The sequence below is a fragment of the Sus scrofa genome, chromosome 1, assembly GCF_000003025.6.
Source record: "Sus scrofa isolate TJ Tabasco breed Duroc chromosome 1, Sscrofa11.1, whole genome shotgun sequence".
NCBI classification, from domain to species: domain Eukaryota; kingdom Metazoa; phylum Chordata; class Mammalia; order Artiodactyla; family Suidae; genus Sus; species Sus scrofa.
Window position 1 is genome coordinate 87,424,139 of NC_010443.5, and position 16,207 is coordinate 87,440,345.

The 16,207-nt window shown below is 35.9% G+C and overlaps 1 long non-coding RNA gene across 1 annotated transcript in view; it reads left to right on the top strand.

Moving 5' to 3' along the window:
- LOC106508944 overlaps positions 1-16,207 on the top strand; it is a 165,727-nt gene that overhangs the window by 93,765 nt on the left and 55,755 nt on the right. The window lies entirely within an intron of this gene.

Below are 16,207 nucleotides of genomic sequence, written 5' to 3' on the forward strand. Positions count from 1 at the left end.
ATGAGGTAGGGGGTTTGAACTAGTTAATTGGAAGATTAGTCAGCAGAAAATATTCAGACTGAAGCATGGAAAAGAAAAACACAGAAACAACACCAGAGATATATAAGACACAGTTAAAACACCTAATGTGTGTTTATTTGGAGTCCCAGAAGGGAAAAGGTGAGAGAACAGAGCAGATACAATGGTTGTTGAGAGACTGATGATGTATTTTTCATCCAAACTAAGATGTCAATCTATAGATACAAGAAGTATCACAAGCCCCATATATGAATACAAAGAAAACCACAACTTAGTGCATTATAATAAAGCTTCTAATAACCAAAAGCAAACAAACAAACAAACAAAATCTAAAAGCAGACAGGGACAAAAAAAAAAAAGGAAAAATTACTTTCAAAGGAAAAATGACAACTCTAACAGTTAATTTCTCAAGAGAAATAATCAAAGCCATAAAGCAATGAAAAAATAAATAGTATTCTAAAAGAAAATATCTTCCAACCTAGCATTCCTTACCCAGTAAAAATATCCTTCAAATACTGAAGAATAAAATAAAGACATTTGAGGTAAAATGAACAAATTAAAACAAAACAAACAACAGGAAAAAAAATGTTTCCAGCAGATCTGCACTAAAAGAAATACTAAATTTAGAGAAAAAATCCAATACAGAAACATGATAATTCAGGTAGAAATGAAAAGCAATTAAAAGGGTAAATATAAAGGTATATCCAATTGAATATTGGCTGTACAATAATAATGTTTTGTGAGTTTTAAAATATATGAAGATTTAAGGTACATGTCAATAAATAACATTAAAAAAAAGTCTTGCACAATCCAAGAATTAGTAAAAGTATTCATTTATGTTAGTGAAAGATGTAGTCTCTAGGGTGACCACTAAAAGAAAGTAAAGGAATGCAAAAAATAAAAGCTAAAAAAAAGGGAAAATGGGGGAGTTCAACTTCTCTCCTAAAAACTAAAAATCACAACCAAATGCTGAGCAATCTTCAACCAAATGTACTGGAAACTTTCAAAAAGATATCCTACTCCAGAAGACAAAGAGGAGACCACATCAAGAAGTAGGAGGGATGATTACACAATATAAGCAACCCCATACCTCCTGGGTGGGAAGCCCCACAGACTGGAAAGTAACTGTATCACAGAGACTCACCTATAAGAGTGAAAGTTCTGAGCCCCACATCAAGTCCCCATACCTGGGGATCTGGCATTGGGAGAAGTAGCCCCCAGAGCATCTGCCAATGAAGGCCAGTGGGGCTTGTGTACAGGAGATCCACAGGACTGGGGGAAACGGACCCCATTCTTAAAAGGTATACATAGAGTTTCACACGCACTGGGTCCCAGGGCAAAGCAAAGTCTCCACAGGATTTTGGGTCAGACCTGACTGCAGTTCTTGGAGGACCTCTTGGGAAAAGAGGGGATGACTGTGGCTTGTTGTGGGGAAAGGGCATTGGAAGCAAAGCTCTTGGGAATATTCATCAGCATGCATTTCTCTGGAGGTGGCCATTTTGGGAAAATCTGGCCCCACCCATCAATGCTGAGAAGCCCCAGGGCAAACAACAATCCAGGTGGGATCCACAGCCACACACTTCAGTAAACAGGCTGCCTAAAGACCCCCCAGGCACATAGCCACCTCTAATCTCAACCAGAGACAAAGCCCCACCCACCAGAGGGATTAGAATCAGCCCCACCTACCAGTGGGTGGGACCAGCCCTTCCCATCAGGAAGCCTACAGAAAACCCCAGTACCAACTTCAGCCACAAGGGGGCAGACACCAAAGTAAGAGAGGCTTTAACTCTATTGTCTGCAAAAAGGACACCATGCCAAAAACCAATAAAAGTAAAAAGAGAACTATAACTCAGATAAGGGAGAAAGAAAAAACCCCAGAAAAACATCTAAGTGATCAGGAGATTTTCAGCCTCCAGGAAAAAGACTTTAGACTGTTGATGCTGAAGATGAAGCAAGACATTGGAAATAAACTGGAGGCAACAATGGATAATTTACAGGAAATATTGAGAAAAGAAATACAAGCTTTAAAACTTTTTTTTTTGTCTTTTTGCCATTTCGTGGGCTACTTCTGTGGCATATGGATGTTCCTAGGATAGAGGTGTAATCAGAGCTGTAGCTGCTGGCCTGTGCCAGAGCCACAGCAACATGGGATCTGAGTCGCGTCTGCAACCTACACCACAGCTCACAGCAACACTGGATCCTTAACCCACCAAGCAAGGCCAGGGATTGAACCCTCAACCTCATGGTTCCTAGTTGGATTTGTTAACCAAGGAGCCACAGAAGGAACTCCAAGATTTAAAACTTAAACAAGTGAGATGTGAAATACAATAACTGAAATAAAAAATTCATTAGAAGCAACCAAAAGCAGAATACAGGAAGCAGAAGAACGAATAAGCAAGATGGAGGACAGATTAGTGGAAATCATGGATGCAGAATAGAAAAGAGAAAAAAAGATTGAAAACAAATGAAGAGAGTCTAGAGAACTGTGGGACAACGTTAAACACACCAACATCCATATTATAGGGGTGTCAGAAGGAAAACAGATAGAGGAAGGGACAGAAAAAATATCAGAAGAGATAACAGCCGAAAATTTCCCTAACATGGGAAAGGAACCACTCACTCAAATCCAGGAAGTGAAACAAGTACCATATAAAACAAACCCAAGGAGGAATACCCCAAGACACATATTAATCAAACTGACCAAAATCAAAGACAAAGAGAAAACACTGAAAGCAGCTAGGGAAAATAAACAAATGACATACAAGGGAAACCTGATAAGGTTATCAGCAGATTTTCCAGCAGAAACTCTGCAGGCCAGAAGGGAGGGGCATGATATACTTAACGTGATGAAAGGAAAAAACCTCCAACCAAGATTATTTTACCCAGCAAAGCTCTCATTCATATTTGAAGGAGAAATCAAAAGTTTTACAGAGAAGCAAAAGCTAAGAGAATTCAGCAAGACTAAACCAGGATTACAACAAATAGTAAAGGAACTTCTCTAGTCAGAAAAGAAAAGGCTGCAACCAGAAACAAAAATACCACAAATGACAAGGCTCACCAGTAAAGGTATATATTACAGTAAAGATACGAAATCATCCATGCACAATTATACCACCAAAATCAGAAATCATGACAAGAGGAGGGTACAAATGCAGGACACTGGAGATGAACTTGCGATTAAAAGACCAACCACTTAAAACAATCTTATATATATATCTTATCATATATAGATTCAATCAAAACTTCAGAGTAACTGCCAACCAAAAATCTATAATTGATACACAAACAAATAAAAAAAAATCAACTCAAATATAACACTAAAGATAGTCATCAAACAACAAGAGGAGAAAACAAGAGAAGAAGGGAAGAAAACAAAAACAAATGCAAAGCAATTAATAAAATGGCAATAAGAACATACATATTGATAATTACCTTAAATGTGAATGGACTAAACACCCCAACAAAAAGACATAGATTGGCTGAATGGAGACAAAAACATGAGCCATATATATTCTGTCTTTGAGAGACCCACTTCACTTCTAGGGACACATACAAATTAAAAACAAGAGGATGGAAGAAAATATTCCATGCAAATGGTAATCAAAAGAAAGCTGGAGTAGCAATACTCATATCAGACAAAATAGACCTTAAAATGAAGAATATTTTGAGACAAGGGAGGACACTACATAATGATAAAAGGATTAATCTAAGAAGATACAACAATTTTATTTTTATTTTATTTTATTTTATTTTATTTTTTTTTTTGTCTTTTAGTCCTTTTTAGGGCCACAAAGGCAGTATATGGAGGTTCCCAGGCTACGGGTCTAATCGGAGCTGTAGCCACTGGCCTATGCTGGAGCCGCAGCAATGCCAGACCTGAGCCGCATCTGTGACCTAAACCACAGCTCACGGCAATGCTGGATACTTAACCCACTAAGTGAGGCCAGGGATTGAACCCGCAACCTCATGTTACCTAATTCAATTTGTTTCTGCTGCGCCATGATGGGAACTCCGACATAACAATTTTAAATGTCTATTCAGCTAACATAGGATCACCGCAATATATAAGGCACCTGCTAACAACCTTAAAAGGAGAAATCGACAATAATTGTGGGGGACTTTAACACTCCACTTACAGCAATGGACAGATTAACCAGACAGAAAATCAATAAGGAAACACAGGCCCTCAATGAAGCATCAGACCAGATGGTCTTAATAAATATTTATAGGACATTCCACCCAAAAGCAACAGAATACACATTCTTCTCAAGTGCACAAGGAACATTCTCTGGGATTGATCATGTCCTGGGCTACAGATCAAGCCTCAGTAACTATAAGAGCATTGAAATCATATCAAGTATCTTTTCCACCTGCAATGCTATACAACTGGAAATCAACAAGAAAAAAAACTGCAAAAAACACAAACATGTGGAGACTCAACAACATGCTACTAAACAACCAATGGATCACTGAAGAAATCAAAGAGGAAATTAAAAAAATACCTAGAAGGAAATGACAACAAGGATACAACACTCCAAAACCTATGGGATGCAGCAAAAGCCGTTCTAAGATTGTTATAGCAATACAAGCCTACCTCAGGAAACAAGAAAAAGCTCAAATAAACAAGCTAACTTTACGTCTAAAGCAGCTTGAGAGAGAAGAACAGACAAGACCTAAAGTTAGTAGAAGGAAAGAAATCATGAAGAGCAGAGCAGAAATCAATGAATCAGAAACGAAGAAAACCATAGAAAAGATCAATGAAACGAAAAGATGGTTCTTTGAAAAGATCAACAAAATTGATAAACCCCTAGCCAGACTGATCAATAAAAAAAGAGAGAGGACTCAAATCAATAAAATTAGAAATGAAAAAGGAGAAGTAACAACAGACATCACAGAAATACAAAGGATTATAAGAGACTACTATATGCAACTATATGCCAATAAAACAGAAAACCTAGAAGAAATGGACAAATTCTTAGAAAAGTACAATCTTCCAAGACTAAACCAAGATGAAATAGAAAAGATGAATGGACCAATCACAAGTACTGAAATTGAAACTGTGATTAAAAAACTTCCAACAAACAAAAGTCCAGGACCAGGTGGCTTCACGGGCAAATTCTACCAAACATTTAGAGAAGAGCTAACACCTATTCTTCTGAAACTATTCCAAAACATTGCAGAGGAGTGGACACTCCCAAATTCATTCTATGAGTCCACCATCACCCTGATATGAAAACCAGACAAAAATCCTACAAAAAAAGAAAACTACAGGCCAGTTTCACTGATGAACATCGATGCAAAAATCCTCAACAAAATACTAGAAAACCAAATCCAACAATATATTAAAAGGATTGTACATCACGATCAAGTGGGATTTATCCCAGGGATGCAAGGGTTCTTCAATATCCACAAATCCATCAGTGTGATACACCACATTAACAAACTGAAAAATAAAACCATACAATCCTCTCAGAAGACACAGAAAAAGCCTTTGACAAATCCAACACCCATTTCTGATAAGAACCCTTCAGAAAGTGCGGCACAGAGGGAGCCTATCTCAACATAATAAAGGCCATATATGACAAACCCACAGCAAACATCATTCTCAATGGTGAAAAGCTGAAAGAATCCCCACTGAGATCAGGAACAAGACAAGGATGTGTCCACTCTCGCCACGACTCTTCAAAGTAGTTTTTGAAGTCCTAGCCATGGCAATCAGAGAAGTAAAAGAAATAAAAGGAATCCAAATTGGAAAGGAAGAAGTAAAACTATCCCTATTTGCAGATGACATGATACTATACCTAGAGAGTCCTACCAGGAAACAGTTAGAGCTCATCAGTGAATGAGGCAAAGTTGCAGGATACAAAATTAATACACATAAATTGATGGTGTTTCTATACACTAACAATGAAAGATCAGAAAGAGAAATTAGGGAAGCAATACCATTTACCATCACATCCAAAAGAGTAAAATACCTAGGAGTAAACCTACCCAAAGAGACGAAAGACCTCTACTCTGAAAACTATAAAACACTGATGAAAGAAATCAAAGACGACACAAATAGATGGAAAGACATGCCATTCTCTTGGATTGGAAGAGTCAATATTATCAAAGTGTCTATACTACCCAAGGCAATATACAGATTCAGTGCAATCCTATCAAATTACCAAGGACATTTTTCACAGAACTCAAACAAAATATTTTAAAGTTTGTTTGGAAGCACAAAAGAGCCAGAATAACCAAAGACATCCTGAAAAAGAAAAATGGACCTGGAGAAATCAGGCTCCCGGACATCAGACTATACTACAAAGCAACAATCATCAAAACCACATGGTACTGGCACAAAGACAGAAATATAGATCAGTGGAACAGGATAGAAAGCCCAGAATTAAACCCACACACCTAAAGCCAACTAATCTATGACAAAGGAGGCAAAAATATACAATGGAGAAAGGACAGCTTGTCCAATAAGTGGTGCTGGGAAAACTGGATGGCCACATGTAAAAGAATGAAATTGGAACACTTGCTAACACCATACACAAAATGGATTAAAGATGTAGTTATAATACCAGATGCTATAACGCTCTTAGAGGATAAGATAGGCCAAACACTCTCTGACATAAATGAAGCAACATCTTCTCAGATCCACCTCTTAGATTAATGACAGTAAAAACAAAAATAAACAAATGGGACTTAGTTAAACTTATATGTTTCTTCACAGCAAAGGAAACCCTAAACAAAATAAAAAGACAAATCACAGAATGGGAGAAAATCTTTGCAAATGTATCTACTGACAAGGGAATAATCTCCAGAATTTATAAAAACTTGCTACAGCTCAATACCAGAAAAAAAAAAAAAAAAAAAAAACCAAAACAAAACCCAAACAACCCCATCAACACATGGCCAGAAGATCTAAACAGACAATTCTCCAAAGAAGACATACAGATGGCCAAAAACACATGAAAAGATGTTCAACATCACTCATTATTAGAGAAATGCAAAACAAAACCATTACGAGGTACCACCTTACAGCAGCCAGAATGGCCATCATCAAAAAGTCTACAAACAATAAGTGCTAGAGAGGGTGTAGAGAAAAAGGAACCCTATTACACTCTTGGTGGGATTGTAAGTTGGTGCAACCACTGTGGAAAACAGTGTGGAGATTCCTCAGAAAACTAAATATAGAACTACCATTTGATCCAACAATCCCACTCCTGGGCATCTATCCAGAGAAAACCATGACTCGCAAAGACACATGTACTCCAGTGTTCATTGCAGCTTTTTTTTTGCAATATCCAGCACATGGAAACAATTTAAATGTCCATCTACAGAGGAGTGGATCAAGAAGAGGTAGTACATACACAATGGAATATTACGCAGCCATTAAAAGGAACGAAACACCAGCATTTTTAGCAACATGGATGGACCTAGAAATTATGATGCTAAGTGAAGTCAGTCAGACGAGACACCAACATTAAATGCTATCACTTACATGTGGAATCTGAGAAAAGGATAAAATGAACTTCTTTGCAGAAGAGATACTGACTCAGAGACTTGAAAAACTTACGGTTTTCAAAGGAGAGTGTTTGGGAGGTGCGGGATGCTGGGGGTTTGGGATGGAAATGTTATAAAATTGGGTTTTGATGATCATTATACAACTATAAATGTAATAAATTCATTGAGTAATAAAAAATAAAAATAAAAGAGAAAATGGAATAATTTCAAGATTGTTCAATTTAAAAGAAGGCAGGAAAGTAGAGAACATATATAGACTCAGTTGCACAGTTACACATATAATAAGATGATAAATTTAAACTTTGGTACATTATTAATTATATTAAACATAAATAGACTAGAATTTTCATCTGAAAGAGAATGACTGTTAGACTCATTTAAAACAAAACAGGATTTCCCATCATGGTGGGTTAAAGGGCCCGATATTGTCTCTCTAAGGATGCCAGTTAGATCCCTGGCCTCACTCAGAGAGTTAGGGATCTGGTATTGCCATGAGCTGTGGTGTATGTCACAGATGCAGCTTGGATCTGGTGTTGCCACAGCTGTGGTATAGACCTCAGCTGCAGCTCCAATTCAACCCCTCACCTGGGAACTTCCATATGTTTCAGGTGTGGTCCTAAAAGCAAAACCAAACCAAAAAAACCCAAAAACTTTCAGTCAAATGCTACTGTAAGAATCTGAATTTAAGCATAGAAAGTTTGAATGTAAAAAGATAGAATAATATACGCAGTGTGAAACTAAGAAAAAGAAAGTTAATATAAGATAAACTAGACTTTATAATAAGAAATACTGCAAGGAATAAAGAGGGAGAGCAGTTGAAGATGGTGGCATAGGAAGATCTTGAATTCACCTCTTCCCATGGATACACCAAATCTACACCTACATATGGAACAATTACTACTGAAAAGGAACTGATAACTAGCTGAAAGATCCTCCACAACAAGAGATAAAAGGTCCACATTAAGATGATTAGGAAAGGCAGAGATTTGGTCTTGCTATAGATCCCATGCCAAGTATAGTAAACCACAGTAGGGAGAAATCTCACAGTTCCAGAACTAGTCCCTGAGGAACAAGTGGTGTGTACCTCTCAATGGGCACCCCAACCCTTGGGCCCTAAACTGGAGAGACTAGGCCCCAAAATGCCTGGCTTTGGAAACCACCAGGGCTTATATTCTGGCGACCCAAGGGCCTAGGGGATCTGAGATACTTCTTTCGAGGGGCTTGTACATGGTTTTACTTGTCCCAAGACTGAGCACAAAGGCAGAAATTAGAGAAGTGCCTGCGCCATATGTAAAGGAGATTAATTTGCTAATTTTAAAGGTTATGCTGAAAGGGCAGCAACACATTTGGAGTTTTTTTTGGGGGGGGGTTGGACAGAGGTACTGGTGGGCACCATTTTTGCACTCTTCCTGTACCTTTCTAGCACAGTTGTTGGCATGCTCCATTTCCAATGCTCCTCTACCTGACTAAAACCACCAGGATGCTCCACCCTCAGAGTTCATACCATGCCTCACTAAAGTCACAAGCATCTTCCCCTAGTGCTCTTCTCCTGCATTGTTAAATCCTTGAGCATGCCTCACTCGCAACACTCTCCTAAGCTGGTGAGCAAGAGCAGTCCACACAGGGCATCCCCTCCACCTCCCAACTTGATCACCTGGCCCTGGTCACAGAGACTTGTGTTCCTGATCCACACTGGACTGTAACAATTGGAAAGACATTTCTGAGCAGGCGATCATACCCAAGGCACTATACAGAGCAGTCTGGAACAAACCAAGTCTGTCTATGAAAAAGTCTTATTTACTTGTAGAACTTAAACTTGAAGGGTGGGCTTCAGGACTCCCACACATCTAGAGACGACAGAGGTGCTCTCAGGGAATGTATGCAGGGAAACACCATTCTTGTGTCCTTCCTTGGCCTCACTACAGCTTGCTGATATCTTCCAAAAAGGAGCTATAACTTAACTGGAGCTTTGATTTTTGCAACTGTTGCCCAAGGGGCAACTCCAGATCTCCTGGTGTGGAGGTCAATAGGATTTACAGTTGTGGTCCCACAAAAGTGTATGTATTTGAATACTTTAAAATCTGTTCCCTGAGGAGCTGATAGCCAATCATCTTGAAACTAGGTGCTAAGGTCCTTCTCATTGGAACATTGTCAGGTCTGAAATACCCTCATCAACTGGAATATATCAAGAATAAATAGGAACAAATCAGGCTACATAGATAATTACAAAAGTTTGAGAGACAACCAACAGAGCAATTTTGAATAATAACATTCATCTATACAAGGCACTCCTTCAAAACTGGTAGAAGTAGCTGTTCTACCTAACACATAGACAAATTCCTGAGAGACTCAAATGAGTAGATAAAGGAGTTATAAACAAAGAACAAAATAAAACCTCAGATAAAGTCCTTAATGACACAAAGATAAATAATCCACCTGGTAAAGAGTTCAAGTAATGCTCATAAAGATGCTCATTGAACTTGGGAGAAAAATGGATGAACACAATGAGAACTTCAACAAAGAGACAAAAAGTATAAGAAAGCACCAAATGGCACTCATAGAGTTGAAAAATTCAATAACTGAACTTAAAAATACACTAGAGGGTTCATAAGCAGTCCAGATGAAGCAGAAGAATGAATCAGTGACTTGAAAGACAGGACAGTGGAACTCTCCCAAACAGAGTTGCAAAAAGAAAAAAGAATTTTTAAAAATAAAGATAGTTTAATGGACCTATGGGGGGAAAAAAACAGAGCAGGATAGCATTCAGAATAAGAGCAAGAGAAAGGGGTGGAAAACCATTTTGTTTGCAGAAAAAGTGGCTTAAAGCTTCTCAAACATGAGGAAAGTAAGAGACCTCCAGGTCCAATAAGCACAAAAGAGTTCCAAATAAGACTTTCATACCAAGACACATTATAATTAAAATACCAAAATTTAAAGAGAAAATCTTAAAGGCAGCAAGAGCAAAACAACTTGTTATGTACAAGGAAATTTCTATAAAACTATCAGCTGATTTTTTCAGGATAAATTTTGCAGGCCAGTAGGGAGTGGCACTATGAATTAAAAGTGCTGAAAGGAAAAAACTTCCAACTAACAATGTTACAATTGTTATCATTCAGAAGTGAAAGAGAGATTAAAGAGTTTTCCAGAAAAGCAAAAGGTAAAGGAGTTTATCACCACAAAATGGCCTTACAAGAAATGTTTAAGGGACTTCTTAATGCTGATTAAAAAAAAAAAAAAAAAAAAAGGCACTAACTAGCAACAACAACAACAAAAAACACATGAAAGTAAAAACTCACTGGTAAAGGCAACTGTATAATAAAGGTAGTGTATTAACAACTTGTAAAACTAGTATGAAGGCTAAAAGACAAAAAGGCTAAAATTAACTATAACTACAATAATTCGTTATGGGTTACACTGAATAAAAAGATGTAAAATATGATCATTGTACAACTATAAATGTAATAAATTCATTGAGTAATAAAAAAAGAAAAAATAAAATTGTGGTCTATACTTTAATTAAAAAAATAAAATAAATAAAATATGATGTCAAAAACTTTAAACACAGGGCATTTCCACTGTGGTGGAATGGGTTAATGATCCAGCTTGTCTCTGTGGAGGTGCTGGTTCCATCCCTGGCTCAGCACAGTGGATTTAGGACCCAGTGTTGTTGCATCTGTGGCATAGGTCACAGCTCTAACTTAGATTTGATCCCTGGAAGGGAATTTCCATATGCCTTGGGTGGAGCCAAAAAAGAAACAAAACAAAACATAGGGAGAGGGAATAAAAATGTAGTTTTTGGAATGCATTCAAACTCAAGTTGACATCAACCTAAAATAGACTCTTCTTATATGTGTTGCTATATGTGAACCTCATGGTAACAACAGAGTAAAAAACCATAGTAGACACACAAAAGACCATGAGAAAGGAATCTAAACATAATACTAAAGAAAGTCATCAAACCACAAGGGAAGAGATCAAGAGAAAAATGAAACCAAGAGGTATTACAGAGACAACCAGAAAACAATTAACAAAATGTCAGTAATGATTATTATTTATTAATTATTAACTATTAATAATTACCTTAAGTATAAATAGATTAATGCTCTGATCAAATTACATAGAATGTCTTAATGGGTAAAAAAAGAAGGTTCATTTATATTTTTTCTATAAAAGACCTCTTTTAAATACAAGGACACACACAGACTGAAAGTAAAGAGATGGGAAAAGATATTACATGCAAATGGAAAAGAAAAAGATGGTGTATCTCTACTTATACCAGACAAAGTAGATTTTAAAACAAAGAGTATAATAAAATAAAAGAAGGGCATTATAGTGATAAAGAGGCTAATCCAACAAAAGGATATAAAATTTGTAAATATATATATGTATATATATACACCTAATGTAGGAGAACCTAGAGGTATAAAGCAAATATTAACAGACCTAAAGGGAGAAATTGTCAGGAATAGAATAATACTTGGTGACATTACTACCCTACTTACATTAATAGATACATCATCCAGATAGAAACTCACTAAGAAAACATTAGCCTTAAATGACATATAATATACAGATTTAATAGATATGTACATAACATTCCATTCCAAAGCAGCAGAATATATATTCTTACCAAGTGCACAGGGAACATTCTCCAGGATACATAACACATTAGGCCACAAAAAAGGTCTCAATAAATGTAAGAAGATTGAAGTTATATTAAGCATGTTTTCTAACCAAAATAGGGTGGAATTAGAAATCAGTTATAAGAAGAAAATTGGAAAAAGGACAAATACGTGGATATTAAAGAACTAATGGGCCAACAAAGAAATCAAAGGAGAATCTATAAATATATCAAGACAAGTGAAATTGGAAATACAACATTCCAAAATCTATGGGGTGCAGCAAAAGCAGTTCTAAGAAGGACGTTCATGGCGATATAGGCCTACCTCAAGAAGCAAGAAAAATTTCAAGTATTTTTCACCCAAAGGAGATGGATAAAGAAAAACAAAGGCTAGGATGCCCACTTTGATCACTTTTATTCAGCAAAGTATTGGAATTCCTAGCCCCAAAAATTAGTCAAGAAAAAGAAAAGGAAATCCAAATTGGAAAGGAAAAAGTAAAATTGTCACTATTTTCAGATAACATAGCTATCTATATATAGAAAACCATTTACACTATCCGAAAAACTATTAGAACCAATAAATGAATTTAATAAAGTTGCAGGATACAAAATTAATGTATGGAAATCTATTGTATTTCTATACACTAATAAGGAACTATCAGAGAAATTAAAAAATGAAACCCATTTACAATTGCATAAAGCAATAAAATACCTAGGAATAAATTTAACCAAAGAGGTGAAGGCCTATGTACTGAAAACTAGAACACTGATAAAAAAAAAAGTTGAAGAAGACAAATAAATGGGAGTATATTCTATGCTTATGGATTGGAAGAATAAATATTATTAAAATGTCTGTGCTACCCAAAGCAATCTATAGATTGAGTTTATAACAAAATTCCAGCGGCTTATTCCACAGAGCTAAAAAAATATAATTCTAAAATTTGTATGTAATTACAAAAGACCCTGAATAGCCAAAGAATTGTTGTGAAAGAACAAAGCTGGAGTTATCATGCTTCCTGATTTTAAACCATACTACAGAACTATAGTAATTAAACATCATGGTATTGGCACAAAAATAGATGCAGATTAATGGAACATAATAGAGAGTTCAGAAGTAAACCCTCACATACATGGCCAATTAATTTAGGACAAAGAAGCCAAGAATATACAATGTGAAAAAGACAGTCTTATCAATAATTGGTGTTTTTCTTGAATGAATGCACTGGGTTACTTCAGCTTTTTAAAAAGAATTTATTGGAGTATAGTTGACTTACAAAATTGTGTTAATTTCAGGTGTACAGCAAACTAGTTAAATATATACACATATATCCATCCTTTTCATATTCTTTTCCCATATAGGTTATTACACAATATTGAGAAAATTTCCCAATGCTATACAGTGGGTCTTTGTAACCTATCTATTTTATATATAGTAGTAGGTATATGTCAATCCAAACCTCCTAATTTATCCCTTCCTGGTCCACATTTTTTCTTTCGTAACCAGAAGTTTAAAATCTTTGAATCTGTTTTGTAAGTTATTTGTATCATTTTTATTACATTCCATATACTAGTGATTTCATGATATTTGTCTTTGTCTGACATAACTTCACTTAGTATGATCATCTCTAGGTCCATCCATGTTGCTGCAAATGGCATTATTTCATTCTTTTTTTATGGCTGAGTTGTATACATGTACCACATCTTCTTTATCTGATCCTCTGTTGATGGAATTTAGGTTGCTTCCATATCTTGGTTTTTCTAAATACTGTTGCAGTGAACATTGGGGTGCATGTATCTCTTTGAATTATGGTTTTCTCTGGATATATGCCAGGGGGAGTGTGATTGCTGAGTCATAGAGAAGTTCCATATCTAGTTTTTTAAGGAATCTTCATAAAAGAAAGTTAAAACTAATCAATATCAGGAATAAAAATGACAATATCTACTGTGATTAAATATAAGCACATCAAAATACCCTGCAATTCTACTCTTAGGTATATACCCAATGGACACACATGTATATTTATACCTAAAGACATGCACAATAATTTTTATAGTGGTGCTATGAACAAGTTCATAACTAGAAAAATCCAAGTGGCCACCAACACTATAATGGACAATTATATTTTGATAACTTTATGCTATGAGATTCTACATGGCAAGTACAAGCATTGAGGAATATCAAAAACAGAAAAGAGAAATTTTATTGAAAGAGTTAAAAAATATTTCTGTATAATTTCACTTGTTTGAAGTCCAAAAACTAATCTATGGTAATAGAAGTCAGGATAATGGCTAACTCTGGCAATGAGGAGGTATATTGATATCTAAGTCCTAGGGGATAAGAGCAGTGCTTCAGAGTCCTGATGACATCCTATAACTTAGACTGGGTAACAGTTTACAGGGTAGGTGTATTTTGAGAAGATTCATTATGTTGTCTATGTGATTCTGAATATGTATGCTTTTAAGGATTATTAAAAATACATAAATTCCCTGAGAACAATGAAACATTAAGATTTACGTACTGACACAGGACTTTAGTATTGCCTCTCAAATCATGTCATTCAGGCCCCTCCTCTTTGAGCTCTCTTCTGATGGTTCTGATGTAGGCTCTGTCATTCTCATACTCTCACTTTTAATTTTACTTTTGCAGGATTGCTTTAGGGAAGCTTATAATTAAACTATGGCTAATTACAAGTATGTTAAATACTACATATTCTATAACATATTAAAGGCATGAAATGTTTGCAAAGAAGAATAACAAAAATAATTTAAAATTGTTAATGTATTGGGGTATTTAATAAATTTGTCCTACAGGCAGGTGGCAAAATTTTTTGAGCATAGATTTTTTATATATAAACCTCATGTTGACAACTTATATATTCTTTAATGTTATTCAAGACTTGTGTTTAGACTTTTAGAGAATTCTTGCCTACAGCTTCATGTATTTACTTTTCTATTGTATAAGCACACTTCTGTGAAAACCAAAAAGTTCATAGAGGAGACAGAACTTATTTACATTTTGGAGGTCTAGTGGGGAAAGTCTTTTATGTTATGGATCAATGGTAAGTGTCAAATACTTGTTGTACTTGACTTAGATGCATTACTCTTCTTAGGAGAAAAGAAGGAGACTGGTAATAACATTTATTACATGTAATTTGTAGTACTCTGTGTGTGTGTGTGTGTGTGATTAGCTTATTTAATCTTCTTGAACAGCCTACAAAGTAGATATTACTAATTGCACAGCCAGTAAATGGATATGAGATTTAATTTCTGTGTGCTTGGCTCCAAGCTCATGTTTTAACTGTGATGCCACACAGTTTCTTTGAAAACACATGCCCTTTAATTTTTTCATTTTATTGTTCACCATTCATCCATCTGTCCATCCATCCAGTAGGCATATGTTGAATAAAGTGTGAGTGAATGATACTAACTTAATGTAAAAATCCAACATGCTTTCCCTTGTGGCTTAGCGGGTTGAGAAACCAACTAGTATCCATGAGGATGTCGATTCAATCCCTGGCCCTTCTCAGTGGGTTAAGGATCCGGCGTTGCTGTGGCTGTGGTGTAGGATGGCAGCTTTAGCTCCGATTAGACACCTGGCTGGGAACCTCCACATCCTGTGGGCACGGCCCTAAAAAATAGAAAAAAAAAATCTAACAAGCCATTCAGGTTATCTTTACACAGACTACACTATTTACATAGGCCGTAGTCATGTGTGAAGCATGTGGTTCTTTCTCATCACCATTATACATAGATTTTTTTTTTTTATCACATATCTCATAAATTACTGAATTCTTATTTTCCTTGCTTTTTTGTGTCTGTATTGAATCTCTATTTAGCTTGCTGTTGAGAGGTGATTCAATGAAGGCACATTATGCCTAGGAATGTATTAAAAATTGTGTCACATTTTCTTGAAGCTGTTTCAGGTAAATGCATGTTTAATCATGAAATATCAATATAATAATTGTTTTGGACCTTGTTGTGAATCCTTACACTTGTGTGACAGGAGAAATAAAATGTATATATTTGTGCTACTAGAATTTTGATTTTAGATGG